This window comes from Cherax quadricarinatus, chromosome 37 (genome assembly GCF_038502225.1).
Source record: "Cherax quadricarinatus isolate ZL_2023a chromosome 37, ASM3850222v1, whole genome shotgun sequence".
Taxonomy (NCBI): domain Eukaryota; kingdom Metazoa; phylum Arthropoda; class Malacostraca; order Decapoda; family Parastacidae; genus Cherax; species Cherax quadricarinatus.
In genome coordinates this window covers 8,964,634-8,980,380 of record NC_091328.1, presented here as the reverse complement: position 1 = coordinate 8,980,380, position 15,747 = coordinate 8,964,634, and the positions used below count along the sequence as shown (strand labels likewise).

General features: G+C 43.7%; 1 long non-coding RNA gene across 1 annotated transcript; it reads left to right on the top strand.

The window, feature by feature from the left end:
* The first annotated feature begins 3,130 nt into the window (after positions 1 to 3,130).
* Positions 3,131 to 8,627, top strand: LOC128702466 (uncharacterized). The gene is made up of 3 exons (XR_008409111.2): positions 3,131 to 3,305; positions 6,424 to 6,596; positions 6,895 to 8,627. It is a non-coding gene; the product is annotated as an uncharacterized lncRNA (long non-coding RNA).
* Positions 8,628 to 15,747: the final 7,120 nt, after the last annotated feature.

Below are 15,747 nucleotides of genomic sequence, written 5' to 3'. Positions count from 1 at the left end.
CAATTGGTAGTCCATCAATACCTGGTGCTTTGCCTCTGCACATGTCTACAAGCGCTCTCCATATCTCCCCCTCTTCAATCTCACCACCCAAAGCTTCCCTGTCCTTACTCATCAGAGCTACGGGCTCTACAGCACACACCCCATCGAGATCCTCCCTATTAACTCCTTTACTTTTCCAATAATGCCCATACCACGCATCCGCGAACATACTCATCACCTCCGTTGTTTTTAACACCTGCCCCTCCCTAAACCCTTTCACCTCAGTGTGCACTTCCAAATCTGCTATTGTGGTCGCTGTTCTCCTCTGCTGTTGTCTCCTCAACACACATGCCGATGGCTTGTCCCCCCAAAGCACTTCCTCCACACCCGCCTGCACCCGCACCGCATGAAATCTCTCCTCCTGCACTTCTCTTATCCTGCTCTTCAGATCATCTATTGCCTCTGTTTGGAATACCCCTCCCACTACTCCTTGTTCATGATAGTATCCTATTCTACTTTCCAAATAATTTGTTAATCCATACTTCAGTCGATTTATCCGCTTCCCCTCACCCACGTAAAACCTACGAATCCTCTCCTTGGCCACACTGTCCCACCAACGTACAACATTATCAACCCTTTTTGCCTCCTCACTTAGCTTCCTCCACAGCGAAGCAAACCCCTCCTCCACTTCCTCATCCTCAAGGAGTCGCGTGTTTAATTTCCAGTAGCTTTCAAACCGTTTCACTAACGAGTCCCATGCTACCCCCACCACCACTGCCATGTGATCTGAATAAATTGCTTCTATAGTGTTAAAAGACTCCACTGAAACCCCTTGCGTTATATAGATCCTATCCAGTCTAGCTGCGTATTCCCTCCTTACATACGTATGTTGCACTTCACCTATTCCACCCCAAAATGCATCTCGTACCCCAATATCTCTACACAGGTCTCGCAACACGTTTGAAAAATATCCCGCCCCCGCTGGCATCACATCAAATCTCCGTATTATACAATTCCAATCTCCCCCAATCAATGCAACCCTGGGCAGTGCTCTCAAGAAATACACCAGATCATCCCTTACAAATGCCGATTTTACCCTCGCATCGTTCTCCGCCGGAGCATACACTCCAACAAAGGACACGCGTTCACGCATCCACCACCCGTCCACTCTCATTATTCTTCCCTCACCCCCCCCTCAAACCTTTGCAAAACAAACGGGCTTGCCTCACGAATTAAAACACCTACTCCACCTTTTAAACGTGTCGTTGGAGTTACAAAAGCCCTATATCCATCCACCTCCAGCAATTTTCCTATTTTCAAGTTATGCTCTTGTATAAAGGCAACATCTACCTTGTAACGATACAGCAGTCCTCGCAACCATACACACTTACCACTTTTACATAAACCATTAACATTAATTGTCATACACCTTAGGCCTGCTTACGTTTTCCACCCACTTTTCCCCACCACATTTTTCCGCTGTCCAGTAACCTCATACACACCGTCCTTGGCACTCACCCCATCCCCTCCACTCCTAACCCCTTGCTGGCGTTTCTTTTTCTCTGTGCCTCTACACACACCTTCAATCCCCGCCTTTTTCCCTGGTCTTTGTGCTGGAGTGAGGACGTCATCCGAGTCAGACGTGACAGCTGCCCGCTTCCTCGACACTTCCTCTTCCGCCATGCTAGTCTCCTGACCTTCCTCATTGTGCACCTCCACCTCTATCACCTCATTCCCCTTCTCACTACTTGGCCAAGCCGACATTACATTTCTTTCTTCAGACCCGCATGCTTCCCCTTGTCCCTGTACCTGGTCTCCCGTCGTTACCTCTGTCAAGGCTTCCTCCGATTTAGGGAACATCTCCTGCAAAACTGTCTCAAGCACGACGTCAATTTCTACGTCATTTGGTACGTCCTTGTCCGCCTCGTGGATCACATCCTCAGCAGACGCACTCAATTGCTGCACTGCACCCTCATGCTCCACCTCACGTTGCATTTCCTCCACTTCCTCACTCCACAACCGACCACGCCTACGTCCATCCTGGCGGTTCTGATCTGTCACTGTAGGTCCTCGCCTCGTAATGTCACTTCTTGGTATTCCCTGGCCAGTCCTCCGCCGCACACATTCAGCCGCTATGTGATCATAACCATCACACAGTCTACAAGTTCTACGTTGTCCAGCGTAAGTTACGAGTATTTGTGTCCTAAATTCATCTAAGAACACATACGAAGGTATAGGTTGCCTCAGAGTCATCTTTAGGTTAAAACTACCTTCCGGATAACCCACATAAGCCCCTGCCGTCCACTTGCCTTGTTGAGCTACGTGTACAGTTCCAAACTTCCCGAACACACTACGTAGGTCAGCTTCATTTGCCTCGAAAGGCACATTACGTAACTTTACATACGTAAATTGACTCGAAACATCGACCATCTTTACCAGGATGCCCTCGTTAACCTCGATAGCAACATCCTGATATTGAGCAAGTAGATCCTCATACACGTGTGATGACAGCAGTTTCACGAACATTCGGTAGTTTCCATTTAAGGCTACACCGTAAAGGTCGCAATCCTCAATCCCATATGTCTCTCGAATAATCAGAGGCAACAACGTCAACGCCGAATCTTGATTGATTGTACCTCTCAGTAATTCTATGCCGACAGTGTTAATTCTGCGTCGCACCCCAACCACCATTGTGACAGCCTGGCTAGCACTTGCGCCTGTCAGAGAGGAGTAGCAAAACGTCCACCCTCACCGGCAGCTGGGCGAGGAATGACACAGCTGTATTAACCGGTATGATGGTCTCCTGATATTTGTCGACCACTGCCTCGTAGACTTGTGCAGACGTCATTTTAACGAAGATTCTTGTCATTCCATTTAATGCGACACCACATATCTCCTCATTTGCTATACCATAGGTATCGCGAATGATCGCTGGTAATAATAAATCCATGTTGGATCCTGTGACAGCACCACGGATCATCTCAATGCAGACAGTGTTGATTCTTCTTCTGCTATTCAGCGCCATGTTGGAGAAAATAAAGTTTCCACCAACCAACGCTAGGGGCAGCTCAATCAGGTAAACTGCGCAAAACAAACTCAAACAGGAGCGTCTGCGCAGCTCGTCCACACGGCTCGGAGGCGATGAGGACAATGTATTGTACTGATTACCTGGTAACTGCACGAGGCACCAGTGGCAAGACGGAGGGAGGGTCAGGGAAGCTATTTTGATGTAAATAGCAAGAAGCATCTCTGACCAGCATCAGTGCTTACTATAAAGCGAAGAACGAAAGTCAACTGCAGTCACCATGAACTATCTCCGAGCCTTGGTTAGTACTTAATTGAGGTTGATGTTAATATTAATGCTGGTGCTAGTGCTGCTTTCTGGTACTTTTTAGTGATCGAACTAGTCCTGGTGCTAGTGTTGATGCTTTTACTGGTGCTAGTGAAAGTTTTGATACTAGTGCTAGTTCAAGTATGGGTAATGGTGTTAGTACTAGCACTAATGTACGTTCTAGTATTAGTGTTGGTTGTGGTATTACAGTTGGTGCCGATATTCAACGCACTATGAATTATTTCCTCTCGAACGTTTAGGTTATTTGTGAATAATTTGCCTTTTACTACTCCTGTATTTTATAGCTTCTTGGTTAGTCTTTCATGAAGATCTCTATCAAAGACTTTCCTCAAAACCCAAGCAGAAATAATGTCCATCCATTTTGTTCCTGAATTTAGGCTAAACATAAAGAGTAGGAATTTGCAGTATTATCCAGAGGAAGAAAATGATTATCATAAAGCCTTTTAGAAGACTAGAGTTGAATCATTTGCTTTGATTACATTAAAAAAAATCTTCATTTTGATAATACATTCCTGTTCCAAACAGTTAAGAATGAAGTATGAACTTTCCACCTTGTTCTCTGGTTGAATAAGAATTCGAGTATTTTTTAACACAATATTATAGTTTTTGTCATGACACATTTTCAAACTTTTTACCTCTGTAAAACTATCAACTCTGAAATGCAAGTTTTATGTAGCTGCAAATAACGATTCATGTAGATGATACAACTGTTTTACTTAATGAGATAGAAGATTTAAGCAAAGTGGGAAGGGTACTCGAGATTTTTGGGAATGCTACTGGGATGAGAGATAATAAGCAGAAATTACGGTTGCTGAAGGTAGGCGCTTGAGTAGGCGGGACCTTGGGGGAGGAGTTTGGCTGGATAACTGTAGAAAGGCTCAAGATTTGTGGGATTTTGTATTTGGCAGATGCACAGGAGAGCAGGAGGGTTAATTCAGAAATGGTAATGGACAGAGCTTTGAGTAGGCTTAAGAGTCTCTGGGCCGGGGACGTAACCTTGCATCAAAGGGTTGTGGTGGTAAATACGCTGATTTATAGTAAGGTGTGGGGAGTGGCGGAAATTTATCCCTTACGAAGTCAGGATATTATGGAATTACAAAGGAGAGTATTGAGGTATGTGTGGGGTTTTGGGAGGGCGTGGTTGGTCAAAGATGTGGTAATGACTACGGTAAGACAGGGAAGATTGGGATTGATGGCATTAGGATCTAGGGTGAAGGCTATATATGTGAAGCAGAGGTATATTCGGGCAGGGGGGGAAAGGGGTCTTCGAGTGGTGGAGGTGATGGGGGATGTCTGCAAATGGTGGGGTGGCAGGGACTTAGTGGAGTGTGAAGATATGTTGAGGTTTATGTTAAAGGTTCGCAATGTTAAAAAACTCAAGGTAAAGCGGTTGGTGGGCGCGAGTCGTCGCCAGGAATCACTGCACGGGATGGCAGTGTATCCCACATATGATTGGCGAGTGATATGGGTGGAATTCAGTAAACTAAGAATACAGGCAAGAGTGAGGGAATTAGTATATAGATTTCTTATGGGGACTTTGGCATCGAAAGAGGTGCTAAGACAAATGGGTTTTATGAGAGAGGCGTCATGTGGTTTTTGTGGGGAAGTTGAAACTGCTTTCCATGTAGTATATTTTTGTTCTGCTTTGGAGGTGGTAAGATTGTGGTTGAAGAGGGTTTTCCTTTTATTGGGGGGGTCAGATATCACCCCTTAGGGCTTTAATGTTAGATATGGGAGGAGTGCCCAACGAGGTGGGGAGGGCTATCAGATACGTAATAGTTGATTACTTGTATGTCTCTTGGGGGATGAGGGAGGTGGAGGGAAACATTAGGATAAAAGCGTTGGCGGCTTTTTTTTATAGGACAGCGTGTAGGAACAAACAATTATATGGGGGACGGTGGGTAACTAGTTTTCCGGAGGGATATCGTGGACTTACTGTTGAACGTTTACTCCGCTTGGTGACGGGGTGAGGAGGCAAGGGGTTGGTCTCTTCAGTGGTGTGTCCTCTTGGAGTGATTGGATGCCTGATGAGGAGGGTTGAGTGGTTATGCAAGGTGTTTGATGTGGGTGAAGTTTATTTGCAGGGAGCCGTCGGGGGCTCCGGGGTATGTAGACCTTATAAATTTTGAAGAGTTGGGGCGCTTGTGCGGCACATGGGAATCTTTGTTCCCATGTGTTGCACGGGTGTCTCAGTTCTTCAACTTGTCGGTTTTCAAAACCATTCACTACTTATGAATTTTGTAAAATCACAGAGTTAAAAGTTGTATGTGATTTTGTTTTTTCTTTTATCGTTATAGGAACCATTTTATATAGGGGGTTATATTCATATGTATATGTGAGGATATACTTTATATATTCGAATCTGATGATAGCTTTATCCTTGTCATACGTCTTTTTTTATCGTATAATTGAAGGAGTACAATATGAACTATGCACGAGAATATGTAAGTATTTTATGGGGTTTATATATACCCTTCTATTTGTATGGAAGGTCATATTATATATTGAATGTTAATCGGTAACATTACCTTTGTGTGTGTGTAGGTGTGTTTGTGGGAACCAATGTCTTAGGTATAGTTCTATTATTGGATGTAATACATAATTAGTTTATTTAGTGACAAGTCATTTTGCGTATTATTTCTATGTATAATCCAGTCTGTTCTGTACGAACACATGTGCACATACACGTTTGTGTGTATATACATGTGTGTATATATATATACATATATATATGATTATAGGACTTATTCCTTCATGTTTTATATTGACTCCGACTGTTTGTTTGGAAGTCGGTATGTTTTTTTTGTTTTTTTTTCGCATAAACTGGTTGGGTTTATTTCAGTAGAATTTTGTTATATCAATGTATTCAAATGTATTTTGTTTTGTGTGTGTGTACTAACATTGTCACGGTTTTTTGATTTGCTAATTTTCGGCTTGTTTTTTTTTCTTTCTTTTTATGGTTTATGTATATGTTGCTTTTAAATAAAATATATAAAAAAAAATAACATTCAAATATCATTACACCTCCCACAAGTGGCAACGTCTACAACTTCGACTTACAGACAGCACATAATTTGTTTTTCTGTCGTCAGATGATGGTGGTGGTCGTAATGGCCGCCGTGGGCGTAGCCATGGCCTACGCAGACCCTGATGCCAACCACCATAGACACGGTGGATTCGGTGGTGGCAGATTCGGTGGAGGTGGATTCGGTGGCGGCAGATTCGGTGGCGGCAGATTCGGCGGCTTAGGAGGAGGTTTTGGTGGGTAAGTTGATGCAAACTTTCAAACAAGTTTCAATGTAAGGTTTGTTAACAAGTCGTTAGTATTTAACAAAACATTGTTTAAAGTAAACATTAACCAAATAATATCGCGTAACGTATTGACAATGCCATATTTACCTAATATAAGAGGCGAGTCATAAGCTCCAAAATTTATGAAAATTTTATGAAGACATAAGAGACTGAGCAATGCATTAACGCTGATACATAAGTAGACAGTGGTGAGGTTAAGTAGCCTGAGAGTACACTTATTTCGGCTTATGTTTGTAACGTTGTTTTTACAGTCGCGGGCATGGTGGTTATGGCAAGTAGAGAGACGCTGCAGACCAGCTAGATGGACACCTCGACCACACTTAGCCATGAGAATGATCAGAGATGAACGTCGGTTATTGACGCAGCTAATACGACCCAGCGACGAGCGAGTCTTTTGACGCTACTAATAGTACTACCAAAGGGACGAGCTACGTCTCCTGATGCCGCTAATACGACCAAAGCAACAAGGACGTCCCTTGACGACACTTTAAAAAATATCAAGTCTTTCCTCACCAACATTGATGGGCTACAAACAAATCGGCCAACGTATTAGTGTGTTTTCTTTAGCACTTTGAAATTACTTAATATCAAATGTCTTACAAAACAGTAAGCAAGCAAAAAATTATTTAATAGTGGACCAATTTCCTCTTGTTCAAAACTTCTACCTCTCTTCCGGCAATATTTGTGATTTCTGCTGGTTACAAGTTGAAGTCTTGAATTACAGATGTTGGCAGTGTGTTCTCTGTTTCCATAGTCTCCCTGATATTCTAAACTTTTTTCAATATGTTTCACTCCGGTAAGTTGTTATGGCCATGTGTAGACCAGGGCCCAGGCCTTCAAGTACCCTCCAGGTATATATTATCAGGTATCTCTCTCCGTTCCTGAGAGTACAATCTAAGTGCTTTGAGGTATTTCCAGTAATTTAGATCTTTTATTGATTCTATACAAGCACTGTACGACCTCCGTACATTTTCTATGTTTGCTATCTCTCTTGCTTGAAAAGGCTATGTGAATATATTATTTTTTCATGGAAGGGAGGACAGGTCGTTTCTTGGATGAACAGACTCCTCGCCGGCTGTGACCTCAAGTCGTGAGAGCAAAATTTTATTTGAAAGGTATTATTATTCGTGTTGTTTCTCTTTGTTTGTGAAAGTTCTTATCCGATGGAAATACAAAATGCCTAAGAAATCATTATTGTAAATGCAGACAACTCACAATTAAACAACACATGGGAAAACGAAAAATTTGACAAGATAAACGACGGATTAAGTAATATATTAAAAATTACTGTACTGATTGCTGATCATAAGATTTTTAAGAGTTTTTTCGCCTTATAGGGCGGGTTACCGGACAACACCGTCAAGAAACACGTCCAGTTTCCTGACGAATGTTACCTAACGTAACACCGCTCATCCTATGAGTAATCTTACCACCATCAAGACAGTACATGAATCTGACCAAAATGTTGTCAAGGCCACTTTCAACTCCATCCCTGGTTCTTACATTATGCAGTTATCACTACCCCTCACAATTACAATACATCAGTGTAGTAGGGAGTTGATAAATTAGACACATGTGCAACTCTTGGGTATCTTTATTAAGAAAACGTTTCGCCACACAGTGGCTTCATCAGTCCATACAAAGGAGAATCTTGAAGAACAGGAGTAGAATGAGGTAATCAGTCCCTCAACCTTGAGTCGATGTGGTCAGTCCATCAGTCTTGAATAGAATACGCCATACGTGCGGAGGAGCTTATAAACCGTAGGCAGGAGAGGTGCAGCAGTCATAGGTGGTGTCACATTTGTTCAATGTGGAAGTAGGTCGTGCCCAAGAATTAGGCAAGCGTAGGTTCTGTGAACCATTCATCTAGTAGGGAGTTTAACTTATAAAGAAATACACTGGCTCGCTTGCAGGGTGGGAACGGAAAACAGCTAATAAAATTTGGTATCTTCATCTTTATCATCAATAAAAACGCCAAACTGTCGCACTTGTGTCTGTACTCACCAACCAGGTTCTTAATGCATCAATATCGGAAAATTTATTATATTATTCAAGTAAAAGGAATACAAGGCAGTTATTGATTTTAATGCAGCAAAATACAAAAAAAAAAAAATTATGTGTGTCCGTATGTACGTGGGCGCGTATGTATGCATATACGTATGCATTTTTATATATATGCGTGCCGATGTGAGCGTTGGCATGCGTGCATATGTATGCTTGTCTATATGTGCGTATGTATGCGATTACGGATATTTAGTTACTTGTGCATATGTATGTGTACACATGTATGCGTGTGCGTATACATACGTGTGAATGACAAAAAAAAAAAAAGAATTCAGGCAACTACTACCAAGTACACAAATAACCTGGTTATAGGAGAAACTCGTGACGACGTTTCGGTCCGTCTGACTTGGACCAATAACTAGTCCAAGTCGGACCAAAACGTCATAGCTTTCAGTCTCCCAGGTGCACATGTTATCTGTGTATTGTTCCAGTCACGGTATCGTGACTTTTTATTCTTTGCTATAAGGTAGCCCTTTGCGGACACCCAGTTATTAAAACCAAAGTGCAAAAGCAACGATAGCCTATCTGAGATAACCAAAGTTGCAAAGTATGACCCAATGAGGATAACAGTACACCAATAAAATAATAAAATGGATAATATGCTGATCTCGGGTAGTCACAAAAACTACCTCATATATAATAAAATAAAAAAATCATTTTAGACATTAAAAAAATGAAGAAACAAAAGCCTACGATTCTGCAGCAGGCGTTAAACCTACAAAAATAAAAGTTAGAAGACTGACGTACTTACAACACACTTGAAAATTCAAGACAGCTGTGTCATAGGTAACAATGACAATATATCCTGCACTGCAAAGACTTTTTTTTAAACACTTCAAATTCAGCCTGCTAAAGCTGTGTAACATGGATAACAATGACAGTATAATCTACACTGTATTTTTTTTTTTTTTCAAAATAAAACCCGTCAAGGGTGAGTGTCCCCGGCAGCAAGGTAGCGGCGGGTCGTACACAAGTTGTATGTGGTATTCCCAGCCTCTCCTCTTCCTCCTCCTCGCACCGTCACGCTACACTAGACGTGTATTACTGCCTCAGGAAATGTTATTAAACATGAAAGCCAAAGTTTAAAGTTACTCAGCGACGAGTACGAGAACCTGGTTACTAATAGCGAGGACGTGGTTACCTTTAGCGAGGACGTGGTTAATTAATACTAGCCAGAACGTAGTTGCTAACGAGGACGGGGTTATGATTACTACTAGCCAGAACGTAGTTATCACTAACGAGGACGTGGTTACTAAAGAGGACGAGGTAACTGATAGCAAGGACATGGTTACTATTCACGAGGACATGGTTACCACTAGCGAGGACGGGGTTACTATTAGCGAGGACGTTAGCAATACTAGTGAACATATGCCACTAACCAGGACGTCCTAGTTCCTATTAAGTTATACGTGTCGCTCTCACCAATATCAAAGATAAAATAGGAGATTCGGTGAGAATACAGATGCGTTATATTCCTGAGCGACATAATATTGTAATTATTAAAGAATAAAAAGAGTCACAATACCGTGACTGGAACAATGCACAAATAACCCACACTTAGGAGACAAACTTATGACGACAATTCAGTCAGACTTGAACCATTAACAAGCCGCACAGAAAAGGGAGAAGGAAGGGGATCATAACATATATGACAATGGGCAGGGAAAGGGAGCGGTAGAACAAGAGTAGCAGTAGTAGTCATCGTAGTACAACAGTGTTAACATGTCTACCCCTCCCTTAAGGCTAGACTAGTATTTGCGAAGAAACAGCAGCAACAGTGGGGGTAGTCTATAATAACAAGAGAACAGAGAAGCACTGCAGGAGAGCTACTGCTCCACGGGCATAGGAGAAAATACCCTGCGGGACTAAACTCCCATAGAACAGAACCCACCAAGGCATAAGAAAGGCAATGAAAATATAGGAAATGTGAAAAGGAAAGGAGACAAAAGTCAGGTCATATCGCCAGTGTTCTTAAGTTTGGAGCCTTTGGCAATGTAATGACAAAGGAGGCCATCGCCTAAGACCAAGTCAGGACTAAAATTCATATTAGGAATGTTTCAACAAGACGGCTCTTGTAAATCCTAGACAGTTTTGTAAGAGAACCAGTTAATATGATAACTGTGGTTTCTAACATGACAGAAAAGAGTGTCGGCAAGGTTAACACGTCTTCTGTGCTCCTTAAGTCTGTCAGAAAGACAGCGGCCAGTTTCTGAAACGTTTTGGAAACGACAAGAGGCGCATGAAATGGAGTAAACACAGGAAGCACCAGTGGCAGGAGGGGAGATATATGAACTAGATCACATTATTATTATTATTATTATAATCAAAAAGAAGCGCTAAGCCACAAGGGCTATACAACGCTGCAGGACAGGAAGGAAGCGAGGGCATCAGGTGGCAAAAGGGAGATGGATGAGTAATACGTTATGGAGAACAGAGGGGCTGTGGATGGTGAAAGGGTAAAGGGCAGCAAGAGATTGAGCTAGAAAGGGCCGAGGGGAGTGTGAAAGGTATCATCATCAGAGTTTGTGGAGTAAATCAGTCGTTAAGAAGTCAATGAGAGAGTCAGGATTAAAGGAAGGTCCATCAGCAAGAAGGGAAGGTAAAGAAAGTAGTAGAACGAAGACGACGTTGGAGGTAAATTCTGCGTGCTCGTTGATAGAGACGGCAGTCTAACAAATTGTGGCTAATCGATACTGGAACTTGACACTGCTCACAGAGAGGAACAGGGTGTCTCTCCATGAGATACCCATGAGTAAGACGAGTGTGGCCAATGTGAAGGTGGGAGAGAGTGGTCTCCCAACCTCGGCACTGATGACAAGAAGACGGCCAGTAACCTATGCTTGGTTTAACAGAATGAAGTTTGTTACAGAGCAGAGTTGACCAACATTGTTGCCAACGGGTGTGAAGGTGGGTAGCTATTGCAGCAAAATAGTCCAGAAATGGAACACCTCTATAGGAAATTGGTAGGTCATGTACTGCTGACTGTGCAGCAGTGTCTGCCTGTTCATTGCCCTGTATGTCGACATGACCAGAGACCCAAAAAAAAACTTTATGCTTGGTAGAGAAACGGCGTAGCCAAAGTTGGATACGGAGAACTAGGGGGCGAGAAGTATCAAATTTTCGTATAGCCTGTAGAGCACTAAGGGAGTCTGAGACTACCACGAATGATGACACAGGCATAGATGTGATATGAATAAGTGCTGCAAGAATGGCATACAATTCAGCAGTAAAAATGCTAGCCAAAGATAGTAAATGCCCCCGCACGACACTGTCCGGAAACACTGCTGCGAATCCGACGCCGTCTGAAGACTTAGAGCCATCTGTGTACACAGCGATGGCATGAGAATGAGAGTGGAAGTGATCAAGAAGAGAGAGCAGGAAGCCACCGTAGGCAGTTGGACTTTCGAGCAAGGGAGTGAGAAAGAACAGACCCGAACAGCTGGAACTTCCCAGGGGGGTAGGGAAAAGTGAGATGCTACATGAACATATAAAGGTGGTAACTGAAGGGAAGACAAGAGCGAATGTAGGCGAAGAGAAAAGGGATGGAGCAAACAGGGGTGGTGAACAAATAATGTCTACTAATATCGGTGACCATTCTATAAATTGTGGAGATCGTGAGAGCGTACATAGTAGCGAAGGCAATGGGCATCACCGCGATCAGACAAGGATGGAACATTCGCTTCTGCATAGAGGCTCTCAACAGGGGAAGAGCGAAAAGCACCAAGGCATAAACGTAATCCTTGGTGATGGATGGTGTTAAGGCTAGAGAGAGTAGCAGGAGAGGCTGCTGAATAAATCTGGTCACCATAATCGAGTTTCGATAAAATGAGGGCTGAATGTAGGCGAAGCAGAGTTCGACAATCAGCTCCCCAGGAAAGATGAGAAAGGGTTTTAAGAAGGTTTAGCCGGCTGTGACAAGTTGCCTTTAGAGAGGTAATGTGAGGTTTCCAGGATAACCTACGGTCAAAGAGAAGGCCTAGAAACCTGACTGTATCACGTTCGGGGATACGGGAGCCATAGAGATACAAAGGATGATCGGAGATGACAGAGTGTCTAGTGAAAGTAATTTGGTGAGTTTTGGTACTGGAAAATTTAAACCCATGCGTGGTGGCCCAAGTGGAAACACGGTCGACTGCATGCTGGAGAGAAACTGCAATGAGATGACAGTCAGCGCCTGTACAAGCAATAGCGAAGTCATCAACATAGAGTGATGACCAAATATTGGGTGGAAGAACAGAGGCCAAATCATTATAGCAAGGAGAAAGTGTTGTGCTCAGAACACATCCCTGAGGGACACCTTCAGCTTGGACGAAGTCCGGGGAAAGCACATTATTGACTCGAACACGGAAGCGTCTGTCAGTTAAAAAGCTCTTAAGGAAGGATGGTAGATTGCCTCGGAGGCCTAAGGAGTGGGCTTGGGCCAAAATATTATACCTCCAAGTTGTGCCATATGCCTTCTCAAGGTCAAAAAATATGGCAATAACTGAGTGATTATTCGCAAAGGCATTACGAACATACGTATCCAAGCATAGTAAGGGGTCTATGGTAGAATGGCCCTTACGAAAGCTATACTGACTAGTGGAGAGACTGTTGTGTGTCTCTAAATACCACATTAAACGTCGATTTACCAGACGTTCCGTCACTTTGCAAACTGCACTAGTAAGAGCGATGGGACGATAGCGGGAGGCATCATGTCCTGTAGTACTCAACTTGCAGAAAGGGAGAACAATGGCAGATTTCCACAGCTGGGGAAGAACTTGTGCCCAAATAAGATTGAAGAGGTGTAAGAGGACTACAAGGGCTGACTGATGTAAGTGTTGTAACATACGAATATGAATGTCGTCAGGCCCAGCTGCCAATGATCGGCAAGTTGAGAGTGTTGCCTCCAGTTCCTAAAGTGTAAAAGGCACATTATACTGTTCTTCTCTGAGAGATGAAAAGTCCAAGGGTACTAACTCTCTGGCAGACTTTGAGGGAAAAAAACGAGAGGCATAGATGGAGCCCCCGGGAAATACAGACCAGATGGGTGCCAATTTCAATGGCAACGTCAAGAGGGTTTGCTACATCAATACCGGCGACCCGTAGAACAGGAGCAGGGTCAGGAGAGTATTTACCACTCAATTTCCTCACTTTTTTCCAGACTGCACTCATAGAGGAAGCAGAGGCGATGGTAGAAACATAGTCTCGCCAGCAAGTGCGTTTAGCATCACGGATGACACGGCGAGCGATCGCACGCTTCTGCTTAAAAACAAGAAGTCTCTCATTGGTTCTATTGTATCGGTACCTGCCCCATGCAGTGCGTTTCAAACGTGCTGCACGAGCACAAGCAGGAGACCACCAAGGCACGCACTTCTGAGAATGCCTGCCTGAGGTTTGGGGTATAGAATGAGAAGCTGCGGTATAAACTGACGTCGAGAAGAGGTGTAGGAGCTCATCAATGGAGGATGAAGAAGGAACCTCACTAAAAGCAGTGAGTTGCGAGTAAAGGTCCCAATTTGCCCTTTCAAATTGCCAGCGAGGGCTACGGAAAGGTGGTGAATATGAAGTAAGAATGATTGGAAAATGATCGCTGTCATGTAAGTCCGGTAGAACAGACCAGGTGAAGTCTAGTGCAGTGGAGGCAGAGCAAACTGATAGATTGATGCAAGAGAGAGAGTATGAGTACAAGGATCAAAATGGGTGGGAGTACCCATATTTAGAACATGAAGGGGGTGAGAGGCGAGGAAAGCCTCCAACTGGATGCCACGTGAGTCACAATGAGACCCCCCCCCCAGAGGAAATGGTGGGCGTTAAAATCACCAAGTAACAGAAGTGGTGGTGGTAAAGATGAAACTAGAAAGGCAAAATCTGGGATAGAAAATGCTCGAGAAGGAGAGAGATATAAAGAACATATTGTAAACCACTTACTCAAGTGGATATGGGCTGCAGTGTAATGCAGCGAGGTATGAACAAATAGTTGACAGTACGGAATATCACTGCATAGAAGAAGGGCACTTTCATTAAAGGTCCCATCTGAGAAAGGATCCGAAGAATACAATAAATTATAGCCTGAGATAGGTTGGAAAACAGCTGAGTGTAATTTTGGTTCTTGTAAGCAAGCACCAACAGGGGAAAACCTGGAAAGCAACATCTGAAGCTCACCCCGATTACCCATGAGGCCATGGATATTCCACTGTAAATAGGCCATGATTGGCAATGAAGAAAATACCAGGAATCCATAGGGAAGGGCACCTACGGACTAGAGGGGTTAGAAAAGTCAACGTGTGGTGGCATTGGAAGACGTTCAAGCAGCGAAGGAACGGAGCATTGCGAAGAATGGAGTTGTGAAGATGGAGGAGAGGGAAGAGAAGGAACAGGAGGTGAATCAGCGTCCATTGAAGGTTTAGTCTCTGCAATATATTCTGAAATGGCTTCAAGTATTTCTGAAGTCAAAGATGTATGGGAGACCATATTGGAGGTAGAAGGAGGAGAGTGAGTAAAGATTGGGACAGTAATGGACTGTACCAAAGTAGAGGGGGACGAAAGAGTGTAGGGGACTGGAGATGAAGTGTGAGGGGGGACAGAAGAGGTAGAAACCTGGGAGGTGGCAGAAGAGGGAGAAACTTGGGAGGGGACAGGGGTGGAAGGCATAGTATGAGGAGGAGGGTGAACCTCCACACTTGTAATAGAGCCAGAGAGAGGGGAAGAACTAGGCACAGAGACTGGAAAGGTAAAGTGTAGAGGTGGAAGAAGGGAAGGAAGGGGCACAGAAGATTTGAGCAATGTGGATTTTTTGGACTTCTGAGAAGTAGAGGGGCGATTGGTATAAGGTGTCGTACGAGGTCTTGTCGATACCGGGGCTTGTGAGGAAGGACGCGAAGATGTGAGAACAGACTGAGTTGTAGTTGGGACGTCAGAGCCAAGGACAGCAAAAGGATTAGATGCTGGAGTGGCTATGGGAGGGGTAACAACAGAGGAGGCTGCAGAAGATGGGACCCCAGAAGTGGGGGGATGTTTTGAAACACGAGAATAAGAAACACGGGGTAGTCTCCCTTGGAGGC